Source organism: Megalops cyprinoides, chromosome 5 (assembly GCF_013368585.1).
Source record: "Megalops cyprinoides isolate fMegCyp1 chromosome 5, fMegCyp1.pri, whole genome shotgun sequence".
Taxonomy (NCBI): Eukaryota; Metazoa; Chordata; class Actinopteri; order Elopiformes; family Megalopidae; genus Megalops; species Megalops cyprinoides.
In genome coordinates, this window is record NC_050587.1 from 1,678,013 (window position 1) to 1,692,029 (window position 14,017).

The 14,017-nt window shown below is 41.9% G+C and overlaps 1 long non-coding RNA gene across 1 annotated transcript; it reads left to right on the plus strand.

The window, feature by feature from the left end:
* The first annotated feature begins 845 nt into the window (after positions 1–845).
* LOC118777353 lies at positions 846–13,807 on the plus strand. The gene is made up of 3 exons (XR_005004957.1): positions 846–1,136; positions 13,551–13,609; positions 13,717–13,807. It is a non-coding gene; the product is annotated as an uncharacterized LOC118777353 (long non-coding RNA).
* Positions 13,808–14,017: the final 210 nt, after the last annotated feature.

The following is a 14,017-nucleotide window of genomic DNA, read 5'->3' on the forward strand; positions in this document are numbered from 1 at the left end:
GAAATCGACTGTAGTTGACTTTATGATGTTTTTTAAAAAAGCTACATTGTCTTGAAGCTGTCAATTGTCCATATTATTTTAATGATAAATGCAGAATCATTTGGGAGTGCTCATGATGCCTGTCGGTTCGTGAGTGTGCAAAACAGCTAATGCCACCTCTAACATAGCATCACGTATAGTTGTGGCTATTCTCGTTTAGTTTGGTGGATAAAGCAGCTTGTGTACTTGCTGGGTACCAAGTAGAGGTTCCTAAATAACCTTTTGGCTCGACATATCGGGGAACGGGAGTAACAGCCTACTGATTCATTCGCCTGGGTGATTTAGCAAGATAGCTTCAATTACGGATCCTGTTGTACATATAGCTAAATCACTAGTTCTTTCAGTTCGCTTTATATCTAACTAAATGAAAGTCTGCGATATGCTGTTGGTTGTCGCTTGCTACAGAGTTGTCGTAGCCTTTGTGAGGAGAACGACATGATTGTTGGCGGGCCTGACATCGTAACATACCCGAGGTGTCAGTTGAGCTGGTACAGGGACGTTATGTAGCTAGGTGGCTAGTGAGCTGTCAGCTTTTGTGTTAGCTAGCAAGATTTGTGTTTTTGGTGTACTTTAATTTACGTACCAAGTAGTACATAGCTATGTATCGCAAGAACGATATGCCTTCTCTTAGTTCACTTGCTAGATAGCTAGATAAATACAGCAGTCGGTGTGTTTCTGTTGGTTATCACGATGTGCTGGCTACAAAGCTCAAGTTGTCGTAGCCGATCGGTCTGCATTCGCTGCCATCACAGCCAGATGTGAGCTGAGCTAATATACTAGTGATAGCTGGCTAGTGAACTGGCTAGAAAACTAGCTAATAGCTAGTATAAACTAAGCTGCTGCGATTTAACGTTACAAGTCATGTTACTGTCAAAATAATAATGAACGCCTCTCATTCGCTAATAAATCTGCACAGCGTCTCGCGTTGACCTTTTACGAGAGTAACGTTAGAGTTGCTTGCCAGGTAAAAACAAGAACATGTGCGACAGCGCCGACACGGTTTACAGTGCACCATCAAATCTAAAATCTGAAGTTTGGAAGACATTTGGATGTTACAAGAAGGAAGGAAAACTGGACAAAGTCTGGCCATTTGCAAGGTCTGTAGAACAGCGATTAAGCAGGCTACAGCAGTAAGCGGTCAGCAATGTAGCCTACTGAGGGGCTAAGACTTCTGTGTTTTTTTTTAAATAATATTTTTAATATTTCTCCCCCTGTAACTGCCAAAGTAAGGCACCTGGGCATGGGTGTGTGTGTGTGTGTGTGTGTGTGTGTGTGTGTGAGACAGACTTCAATTTATATTAATAATGTCAAAATGTTTGTTCATACAGTAATCTTTTTTTTTTTTTTTTTTTGTCTGTGTCTATTGGAAAAGTAGCTAATAAACACAACACAATGACAATTCTGAAATGATAGGCTACGTTTGTTTTCCATTTTTTTTTCCCGTGCCGTAATGTAACAAAAATACTTGGGATTCCTTGGCCTTTTATGAAACATAATTATTTTATAGAATTGGCTTATTTTAATTCATAATGGAAAATGAATGTCTACATTAAACTAATGTTAAGAACTGTATCAGATTGCATCGTCCCTGAATTGTATCGTAGCCCATGTATCTAGATAGCCCACGTATCTGATCGTCTTATAAGGGAGAGATGCACACCTCTAATTTTTTCTTTGGATTATTATATTATTTGCAAATTTACTACTATAAAATAGGCCTGTATAGATACTTTCAAAGTAAATTAAAGCACAGCCAAAACATGTGACGTCTATTTCACAGAGCTTCTCTTTAACATTCCCAGTGGACATTTGTTTCTCAAAACTGCGGCAAAATGTACCCGATAGTACGTATTTGTGGCTCTGCAAAAAAAGTGGACAGAGGTTCTTACACTGGGGTCCAAAATTATTGGGACACTCACTTTTTTTCTGAAAACCCACAATATTTTTGCTGCATATTCCATCAGACATTGGGAAAGTCATATTTATGTCAATGTCAATTTCAGCTTCTGTGACCATGTTCCAACCTTGTTAGGTTTATATAGGCTTCAGTATGAGTGTTCAATTAGGGGGCAGGGCAACGTTCAATCAGGTCTAATTGAAGTGATGGTCATTTTTGTTCACTTGTCTGCACTCAGTATGTAGGTACCTTTTAAAATTAAGTTAATGTCATGGAATTGTCAGTTTGTTTGGCAGAATTAATGCCATACATATTATTAAAATGTTGGAAATAAGGGTAGTCATCAGGCAATCGTGTGCCAACCACATAAAGAGATGTTTTGAAAATGTTAATAGTTGCCAAAACATGTAACTGTTTTCGCCACACCATAAATTAGGTTCGAGTGATAAAACTAATAGCTACATGGACACATCCACACTTAACCACAAAATGCCCAGGTATCCCAATAATTTTGGACCCTAGTGTATATCCCATGAGACCAGGTAGCGGGTGACCAGATAGAGTGTAAGGCTGGATGAGGTCTTAGAGATAGGTAGGGGCTGTCCTGTTGACTGCAGAGAAGGCGAGGTTTTGAATCTGATCCTGGCTGCGACAGGAAGCCAGTGGAGGGATTTAAGCAGGGGAGTAATTCATTTCAGTAGTTTTTCATTTATTATTTTCATTAAAATGTACACCTTACATTGATCTTATAATAATGTGTAAAAGTATCTGGGTGTAGTGCAGATGTTTTTGCAGTTTTGTTCATTATAGTGGGGACATACAGGTCCTTCTCAAAAAATTAGCATATTGTGATAAAGTTCACTATTTTCTGTTATGTAATGATAAACATTAGACTTTCATATATTTTAGATTCATTACACACAACTGAAGTAGTTCAAGCCTTTTATTGTTTTAATATTGATGATTTTGGCAAAAAAGTAAAGAAAAACCAAAAATCCCTATCTCAAAAAATTAGCATATGTCATCCGACCAATAAAAAAAAAGTGTTTTTAATACAAAAAAAGTCAACCTTCAAATAATTATGTTCAGTTATGCACTCAATACTTGGTCGGGAATCCTTTTGCAGAAATGACTGCTTCAATGCGGCGTGGCATGGAGGCAATCAGCCGGTGGCACTGCTGAGGTGTTATGGAGGCCCAGGATGCTTCGATAGCGGCCTTAAGCTCATCCACAGTGTTGGGTCTGGTGTCTCTCAACTTCCTCTTCACAATATCCCACAGATTCTCGATGGGGTTCAGGTCAGGAGAGTTGGCAGGCCAGTTGAGCACAGTAATACCATGGTCAGTAAACCATTTACCAGTGGTTTTGGCACTGTGAGCAGGTGCCAGGTCGTGCTGAAAAATGAAATCTTCATCTCCATAAAGCTTTTCAGCAGATGGAAGCATGAAGTGCTCCAAAATCTCCTGATAACTAGCTGCATTGACCCTGCCCTTGATAAAACACAGTGGACCAACACCAGCAGCTGACATGGCACCCCAGAGCATCACTGACTGTGGGTACTTGACACTGGACTTCAGGCATTTTGGCATTTCCTTCTCACCAGTCTTCCTCCAGACTCTGGCACCTTGATTTCCGAATGACATGCAAAATTTGCTTTCATCCGAAAAAAGTACTTTGGACCACTGAGCAACAGTCCAGTGCTGCTTCTCTGTAGCCCAGGTCAGGCGCTTCTGCCGCTGTTTCTGGTTCAAAAGTGGCTTGACCTGGGGAATGCGGCACCTGTAGCCCATTTCCTGCACACGCCTGTGCACGGTGGCTCTGGATGTTTCTACTCCAGACTCAGTCCACTGCTTCCACAGCTCCCCCAAGGTCTGGAATCGGCCCTTCTCCACAATCTTCCTCAGGGTCCGGTCACCTCTTCTGGTTGTGCAGCGTTTTCTGCCACACTTTTTCCTTCCCACAGACGTCCCACTGAGGTGCCTTGATACAGCACTCTGGGAACAGCCTATTCGATCAGAGATTTCTTTCTGTGTCTTACCCTCTTGCTTGAGGGTGTCAATGATGGCCTTCTGGACAGCAGTCAGGTCGGCAGTCTTACCCATGATTGCGGTTTTGAGTAATGAATCAGGCTGGGAGTCTTTAAAAGCCTCAGGAATCTTTTGCAGGTGTTTAGAGTTAATTCGTTGATTGAGATGATTAGGTTAATAGCGTGTTTAGAGTACCTTTTCATGATATGCTAATTTTCTGAGATAGGAATTTTGGGTTTTCATGAGCTGTATGCCAAAATCATCAGTATTAAAACAATAAAACACCTGAAATATTTTAGTTGGTGTGCAATGAATCTAAAATATATGAAAGTTTAATTTTTATCATTACATTATGGAAAATAGTGAACTTTATCACTATATGCTAATTTTTTGAGAAGGACCTGTATGTGTTGGTCCAGTCAAGCAGACAAATACGTTTTAAGTTCTGTTCTTCCTCCCTTTTTTTGCTGCTGTTGAGTCTAAGAGTTCACAACCTACCTAATGGGAGACTGTATTTACCGTGATACAGCTTAAGCACGAACTTGTAAATTCCCTTTAACAACACAACATTGTTGGTATATTAAAATAAGCATTGAGTTAACTTTTTTCCAGGGGTTGTATTGTTCTGTTTTCTTGAAAAGCTCTAGCTGGCAGTAAGGCCAGCTTGTTCCATCAGCTTAAGGAGGGTTGGGTCCTAGGTTTACAGGACAGCAGTCCTGAATGGTCAGTCATGTGTGTGAGTAATTGATAAATATCATATATAGTATATTGAATTTAAATGCTGAGTTCTCCTGTAGGATATATTGGCTGTTATGTTCAGTTCTTTGTCTGATTTTCACAAATCCACCTCTAGGTGGCAGCAGTAGACTGTCAGAGTTATGGCTGGAGTCGTCCCTGAGTCCTGCATTGTAGCTAGAGCATGAATGATGGTCAATAGCTCAATTCTGGAGTTAGACCTAAGAATTGTGAATTAAGTCTTGTGCACACTTAGACTGACCTTACCTAAAGCTGAATATGTCTTGTCTGTCCCATGAGCAAATATTTCAAATGAAGCCATTACGTAAAACAAGGCTTTGCAGTGAATACAGTAGGTCTTTTATTGCATCTTATTAAGAATATTACTGACATTTTATAACCTCCTCTAACATACACACACACACATTACAAAAGCACACAAGCTAAATGAGCTTCTCATTTTTTGAAGTTTCCCATGTATGCGGGTCTTGTCTCATCTGTTTCTGACTCCGACTGCAACAGTTGCCATTGCCCTACATTTCCTTTCTTTTTTAGACAGTCTCTCCCTAACAAGCTTAATACTAATGATTTTCAGGCCAAAAATCGCTGGACAAATGTAATACAAATAATATCATTTCTTTTCTTTTGCCTTGCTGCCAATGTTTCAGTCATGGTTGCAGTTAAATCCCCCTTGGCCTCTGACCAGGGCATTGGTAAAGCCAGTCTTTCTGCTTGTCTTTCTGCATCAGCAGTGGTTACTTAGTGCACACGGTTGTGCGTGACTATACCTTCTGGCTCACGACCAATCATTCCAACAATTCACTGGCACCGCGACGCCTCAGATTCCCCCAATTCACACCCTTGACAGCTTTGATATCCCTCAACTTTGCACCACGGTCTTGTCTAATAAAATTAAACTGATTTCCTTTAATATCTAGCTAAGAAAGACTGCATAGCCTCTCAGTGTGATGTTTTTGCACATTAGTGTATAGCGGTGGTATATTTACTCAATCAAACTGCGAATGAATAAAGTCATATATGCATTCAATGCAAACAGTACAACCACCCTCATCCTGATACACATTGCCAGTATTTTGTTATGCATCAAAATCTTTCAAAAGAAGTAACTGATATCTTCAAATAAAGCACCTCCAATGAATGTTATTAAATCAAATAAAACAGTGGTCATTGTGGGAGATGCAGTGCAGTGGTGTCTCTGATTGGTTTTGATTACAAATCAACAGATGTAGCAGGGTTCTTAGAATATAGAATCCCCCCACCTTCATGCAGAATGCTGTATTCACAGATCCATTTTGGCAAGCACACAGTCCACTGCACAGCTTCCACCAAAAATCGACCAAAAGTCTTAGTCCAAATATAAAAATAATGTTGTTCAGGCCTGTCTTATATTATGTGGTGTAATATCGTTTATAAAGTAAATTAGTTCTAATATATTAGTTGTTGTAGTGGCCACTTTGAAATACAAGAATAAAAAAGGAGGAGATGATGATGGATATGGGTATATGAGAACTCATCCTTGTTACCTGTGCTGCACTCTGCCTAAGCTTTTGCCACATTTATAAATGGAACATTCACCGTTGGTTAAGACTTAAGTCTGAGATACATGTGAATACCATGCTCCTCATTACAAAGCTGTCTTTCATTACAAGTGTACAGAGTGTACGCATGCAAAACATTACTAGGGTAATAATTGATAATAAATCTAATTTTCTTCCCAGTCTCTTTGGTGGCTAGGAACCTTCTGTTGGCTTTTTTGTATTGTTTCTTAGCAGGTGGGAAAAGACTGGGGGACAAACTCAATGGCAAAACAGCCATTTATGATGGCTATGCACCATCTTGAGTTTCAGTCCCACTTTAGGTAGGTTCTATTCTGGCTGGTGCCACTCTGTAATTTCTGGCAGGCGAGTCTCCCTCACTCTGATTAGTGGCAGCATCCCCCGAGAGCCACCTCCCCTCCCGGCCATGTATGGACCCGCGTGCGGTTAGCCAGACTTATAATCAGTGATTGACGCAGAGCACGACATAAACATGCCCACCTCAAAGTGCCTGTCAAGGAAGCTTGTATTTCCAGGCAAGAAGCAAAAGGGAGAAAACATCCCTGGCTTAGTTAATGTAGGGTAGGATCCTGCAAACTGTACGTGGGTGGTTCCCAGCTCCAAATGAATAACCCCAGTCAAATGGCTACTACTATGCACTGGGGACACCAAGGTGGGAGTTCAGGGTAAACCTAGGGTCTGCGCGAGAAAACATTGGAAAAATATTTGAGGCTGTTTGCTTCACCCCTCCTACAACAAGCTTGTAGGTCCCTGTGTTCTACTGGGTGGCTCGGATTTGTGTACCTCCGTGCGGGTCAGCAGCCTCAGCTGGTGAAGTTATGTGCTTTGGTAGATTGTTGAATCTCACTGGGTGCATTGTGGGAAACGCAAGTGCATGTGTTAGTTTCCAGAGAGACGCCTGCGGAATTGGACCCGAGCAACTGAGGTTGGAGTAGCAGTGTGTAATGTGGCTGCCCTGGCTGCAGCCCATTGAGCACAAGTGTGGACCTCATGACTAAATCCATCCCTTCTTGTCGACATTTGTTGTTCCAGATTTTTTAATAATCCCAGGAATATTTAATTTGAGGGACTGCCACTGTTTGGTAACCATGGCAATCCAAACTGCAAGTGATCCAGATTAAACACTACCCGCTATTGGTACAAACTCTCTCTCTGTTACGCATTTATAGCTTTGGCTTTTTCATGTATTTAGAGGGTTTTTGGATGATTATAGTGAAATATAATTTATTGCACTGGATTACTGTATAAAGATTCAGGTTTTTTCTGTCTTTTTACCATAAAACCTAAACATCCATTACACACAATGTACAGTTTTGGGAGTCGCTTTCTTTAACCCAGGCAATATTTCCATCTGTTGGAGTCGGGCATTTGTGCGCTATGGTTGCATTTGATTGCAAGCGGGTGGAGAGGCTCCTGATTGAAAAGGCTCATCTTTTTGAAGTACGGAGCTGGCACCCCCCGGCCGTGGAGCGCCTTCTCTGCGCATGCAGCTCCACATCCCCACTAGCAGGGACAAGCCTGCTCTCCAATCCCACTTCACACAGCCTCTGGGTTTTCTTTGGCCCTGTACCAGGAGGGTCCTGGACAGGGCTGCCACGGTCTCTGGGATGGGATCAGATGAGAGCCCGCTGCTATCAGCTCGCGCCTCTCTCTCCCTTGGCTACTCTGGAAGGGAAAGCCTCCTCAAATATTTATCTGAGGTGTAATAAAGTAACCTTTGCATTCCGTGCCCTTGCAGGTTCTGGACCTTCTCTCTGGTGTACAGTTCAGTATCAAACACTGTTGATCTAGCTAACCCATCAAGAAGGCCCTACACAGGGTGCTGAACTGTTAAAAGGCTTTGTGGAACATTTAACGTTTGTCAGGATTAAACTCCTTGGGGAATGAAGTTGGCATGGGTGTACATTTCTTTGTGATCATTTTGAAACAGGCCCCTGAAGCTGAATCAAGATTTCCAAGGGCGCTTTACCATTGCTGGAATTCATGTGTTCACTGCCAGTAATTAACAAACAGTGGCAACTTCATGTCAGTAGGCAGTGGAGCACACTATTTAGTAAGATAAATGATCACACAGAAATATGTGTTTTCAGCCAAAAATAAAATAACGGATCAGCTGGAGACACTGATGACTTTGGCTTTCACGGACAGACTTCAAAAGGATCTAATACCCCTGTGCTCCATGAGGTGGTCTGCCACCAAATTCAGATCTGCTGCTAGTGAAGCTTTTTTTGAGAGAGGTTCTCAAAGATGCTGCCTGTTTGGTTACAGAGGGAAATGTGCAGGATTTGACAGAGTGGCAGTGAGGTGCACACACAAAGTCACCATTCTTAGAGGTGCATACCCAGGACTTATTAAAAGTCTCTGCAAGGCCAGGCATATGTGAATCCAGCCCTCTGGCCAGTCAAATATTCTGGCAGCGGCAGGTCCTTTTCTCAAGCTGCTGCTGCACAATGCAGCCATTCTCCGCCACTCTGGCCTCAAGGGGAGAGCTCGGGCATGAGGATACTGGAGAGATGTACATGTGTTTGTAAGCCTGGGGCACATCTGTAGGGCCCAGTGTTAATGCGCGTTCACTGATGTCTGTTTAAGGACCTGTGACAGTGTGATGTCTGTTCCAGGGGACAAGAGTCCATGGAGTTCAGTCCCATCTTTGAGTTTGACCATTCTGCCCTCCCTCCTCAAAGGGGGTGTCAGGGCTCAGGCAGGGACTCAGGCGTAGACAGCGGAATAGGGTGCACAAAGCGAAGTTTAATAAGCCAACACGGGGAATCCAGAAAACGTAGTGAAACAGGCGAAATCGGAAAACCAGAAAAGCACGGCTAACAATACCAAAAATCGGATCCAAAAACGTGGTCAAGAAAACGGGCAAGAGTACAGATAAACAGCAGTCAGGCAGGCAGGCAGGCAGGCAGGCAGGCAGACAGAACAGAACAGAACAGAACAGAACAGAACAGAACAGAACAGAACAGAACAGGAACAAACGGCTTGTAGCAACACAGACGAACTGAGACGAACTCGCGATGAGACAAGAAACAAACAAGGAATATATAGGGCAAGGCAGATGACAAGGTGGGGTTCAGGTGTGCAGGTAGGCGGGTGGATGCAGTCAGATGACCAGGTGGGCGGAGAGCAGGGCAGGGCTGGAACACAGGGAAAAACACAAGCACATGGACAGGGAAAACAAAAACAAAAACAAAAACAAACCCGGCTAGGGAGCCGCAGTCCTGACAGGGGGCCAAACTGACACAATTAGGAAACCTTTTCCTCCAGTTGAATTCCTTCCATGTGTCACATCCCATCTGGCAAGCTTGCGCCCATTATCTGGCATTATTGTTAAGTGAATGACCCCACTGAGCGTGACTGAAATTCAAAAAGACCCCTGTGTAAACATGATTAAAAAAAGATCAGGTTCCTTCCGCAGCCACAGACGTTTGCCATGGCAAAAAACGCTTGTTGAGTTTCCTTCTGTGATGACCTAAGAATTTGATCCACATCACGGGACAAGTCTTTAGGCTTGCCAGGTCTGCCCGCACTGCTACTGTGGGAGAAAGAATGCACAGGATTTGCAATATTATCGAATAAGGTACATTTTCAAAAAAATGAAATTTCGTAAGCCTCCCTGTCATGTGAATATGTGAGCTAATGAGTGACAATTTTTTTTTCAGTTAAGAAAACAAATCTTACCAACTGAGGCCTTGATTGTCATCATTTGATTCTGGCCACAGTGAAAGGTTCGCTAAAGGTAAAGCACCCAGAAATCATGCCAGAGCAAAGCGCAGAGCAGCCAATGCTCTGACAGCTTACAGACGCTGAGAAGGGGATGCCAGACCTCAGATCTGCATAGCTACAAGTCCTGACTATACAAAATGAGACACCTTTCCAAACAAGGTAGTGCAGCGTGAGGAGTTAGAGATGTTACAGCCCTAGCTGACGGCAGTAAACATGACTGTCAACAAGCAGATGTGCGGACAGCTCCAGGGGGGACAGGATCTGACGATGGCCTGTTTGGATCAATCAGTTGAGTCTTGCATTGAGATTTGCACTCTCAAATGTCATCTGCTCAAGGGCACAAGAACAAAGACTTGCTTTATGCTGCTGTCAAGCACATAAACACACAGTGATGTGAGGCAAAAATACAGTACTGTAATGCATAGGGAAGAGGAATACTGTAACAGAGGTTTTTGAGTGGCTCAGTGGGCAAGGTTCTCATATTGAATGCAGGGATAGCCCTATGGCCAGGGTTCAAAACCTACTGCTTTATCTGCTGACAATGACCAGGAGCCCACAGCTCCAGATGGGGTAGGATGGCCAGGGTCCCCTCATCATTGCTGTTAGCACTTGAGGGCTTGGCTTTGTGCAAATGTATTGGATAGTGTTCATCTTGCTTCAATGTGTAATTTCTGATCACAAAGGATTTCATAAAAGGGAAAAAGCGTTCTTTAATGTGTGAGCAGGGGGAGACACACAGAACTGTAATGTGTGAGCAATTCCATATGAGAACTGTCTCAATCATCAATAGCCTCTGCTGCAAGTAATCTGTGCCATCCCTATTCACTGTTTTGATAATCCTAGACTCAGTCATGTCTATGTGCATGTGCTGTGTTTATGTGCATATGCTGAGCTGTGTGAAATTGAAAGTCCTTCCTTTCATCAACTTTTGTTGCTACTCACGTGACCTAAATTTTACATGTTTTTGCTTGCATTTCTAACAAAGACCCCACTTCCCCACACACAAACACGCCTCAAAGATAGAAACCTATCTGCTGTCTATTTTAGATTGATTTATTTCCCTCGTTACCTTATCTGCTACAATCTGCCATGAAAAAACACTGATTTCTTTAATTCCTCAAGAAAATCCTGACATAAGTAGATATGGTAAAATGTTTCATTGATAATTTCTCTCTGTTAAAGACACAAGTGTAAGGGGTTATTTTCTTCCACAGGTAGTGAAATGCTTTAGTGTATTTAGTGTTAATTCCTGGAGCCCATCGTTGTTCTGTTTGCCCTCAGTGACTGAGAGGACACATCAGTGAGAGCTGCTGCAGGTGGGAGCCTTTGTCGTGCCTGAAGTGTTTTCCAAGAGCAGCCATCACCAGGGGATGTGGGGGCCTCTGGAAATCAGATGCAGTGATTCAGAACAGATTGCCAGACTCAGGCCCTCATAAACACCTCTCTTCTGTATTTGACCTCAATAGCCAACCTGTTCTTACCACAATATATCACCCTTCACACAACACTTGCAATGCCTGAGTTCAAATGTATAACTGAAAGATAAATATGTCAGTAAAACAAATGCCCAGGCCCTTTTTATTATATTTTTATATCATAAAATAAAAGTGTTATCCCCCTAATATGCACCAACAGCAGTGGCCAGAGTTTGGTAAGAAGAGCACAAATTGATCATTGATCAGAGCGGACAAAAATGAACTTCCATTTAGATTTCATCACTTTCTCACAAAGAAAGTGTGACCACTCTTGTGACCACTCTTGGGGTGGATAAAGATTACGGCATTAAACATGCATAGGGCGTCACGCTGCCTGCAGCCCTGTAATCACGGTGCTGGATGGGGAGGACACCTCAGCAAGCAGCCCCCATTTCACTGGTAAACTGAGACTTAATTACAAAGCACAGATAAACTGCACTGAAACAGCTTCAGCACAACTCCTCAGGGTCCAGCGAGGCGATGTCTGCAAAGGAAGCCTTAGGCTTTAACAGATACACACATGAATGGTGCAGCAGCACCGCTACATGCCTCACAGGTTCCTGCCACTCAGCACCTCACAAAGTGCAAGGCTTCATTGTGTCAACACCCTGCTGGACAGGAAACACACTGCAGATATTGTCATGCCGTAGTGAAACATGAGGAAACCGCGAGCAGCACATGCATGCTCAAGTGTCACACATAGATGAGTTCAATATTTAATTAATTTAAGTCAGAGACTCCATTTGAGCTAATGAGCCGGTACTTATTTTGCACCACTTTGTGGTACACCAACATAGATGCAGCTGCCATATGGAAAAATTGCAGTGATATAAGGTTTACTATGAATTTATCTCTCTGGGTTATTTCAGTATGGCTGTGAATATATCTGCTAAAAATATTTATTATTTTTTGATATTTATACATCCAGGAACTGGGTGCCTTTTAGTATTTCTGCAGCATTATCTCATTTTCTTAAAGTAACATTTTTATTCAGTTACAACACTGAGGAATCAATAATCTCTGCCTTTAAACTTCAGTTCCCATGGGGATTCTTGAAAATTGAAGATCATCCCTGAAACAGGAGCAGAATGAAAAGCATTCGATAAAATAAAGTGTTTTGTGATGTTTAGTCAAATTGAAAGTGTGGTACCTCAGATTATGAGCAAGTGAAAGAATTCTCTTATTTTATGTGTGCTAGCCCCTTTAACATAACATAACGTAACATACTCTGCACAATGCGATCATTCAGGCACTGCAAGGGAAGCTACAGGTAAACATGTTTTTTTTTTTTGTTCCGTGGTATGCTTTCATATTGATGCTCTGAAAAAGCTTTAAGTTTCTGATCAAAGCTTTTCACAAAAGTAATTACACACTCACTGTCTATGGGCAGTCTTGATTCAACTGAAATAAATCCTTCCATATTAACCCCAGTAGTCTCAAGGCTCATTTCAGTTCTTTGGCCCACAATAAGAACTTTTTCAGAGGTGTTATGATCTGAATGACTGGCACATTGATCAGCCAGTCTTGAAAACTAGAGGTTTATTGGAAACCTTACCAGACATTAAATGGAAAATATTTTTCTCATGGAGAATTTGTCATGTTGTTTTTCAGATATGTCCATCATTTGTATGTGTGGTTTTAGCTATTCTGCCATAGTACAGCAATATTAAAATAATGAAATATTTAGAAATCATATTATCTGAGAGAATTTGCACTCACTTGTCAGTATGGTAAATATCTACATCACTGAAAAGCATGCATCTGAACAATTTATATGGGAATGGAAGAAATGCCCAAAGTTGAATGAAATACAGAATATTTTCATCATTGTGAGCGCCTGAGGTAGCCATGACCTTTTCCCTCGCTCACCTTTCCCCTTTTTATGTTTCATTCATGGCAATCTGAAAACACTCAATAATGACTAATGCATTAACAAATTGAAACAGTTGTTTAAATACATTAGTAGTTTGAGGGACCATTACCACCAAATGCATGGTTTATGTTGGAAAATGGATACACCTTTCATGGAAAATGAATTGGTTACTTCTGAAAAGTTCTTTTTCTTCACCAGGTACAACAACAAGGCATGCCATTATAGTCCACCGACAGGAGTATTTCTCAGAATCTGAGGTAAGACTTTCAATATTCTCTGTTTCTCCTGGACTCAAATCAGTGATCCCATTGTCTTTTCCCAAAATGAGATCTTAATCTTCCCTGAATGGAGTTCTGTTACAAAGGTCTTTCAACTGCCCCGCCAGAGACGGGCCTGATAAGGCCCTCCCCGTCTTCGAGGTATTCGCAAGGATGTTCGGCAGCAGTGAAGATTCAGCTCCGCCCGAGTGAGTGCATTTTAAACAGAAGAAAGTTTAAATGTGATAAATTCTATGATGACTTAGGAAGGATTACACATGTAAATAAAAAAATAAATAAAATAAAATGCATTGACAAGCATCCAAATGGGATTTGGAACTTTTGGGTTATTGTTTTCAAATGAAGGCTACCATGATATATTGATGAAAAAAAGTTCATCCTCACTGC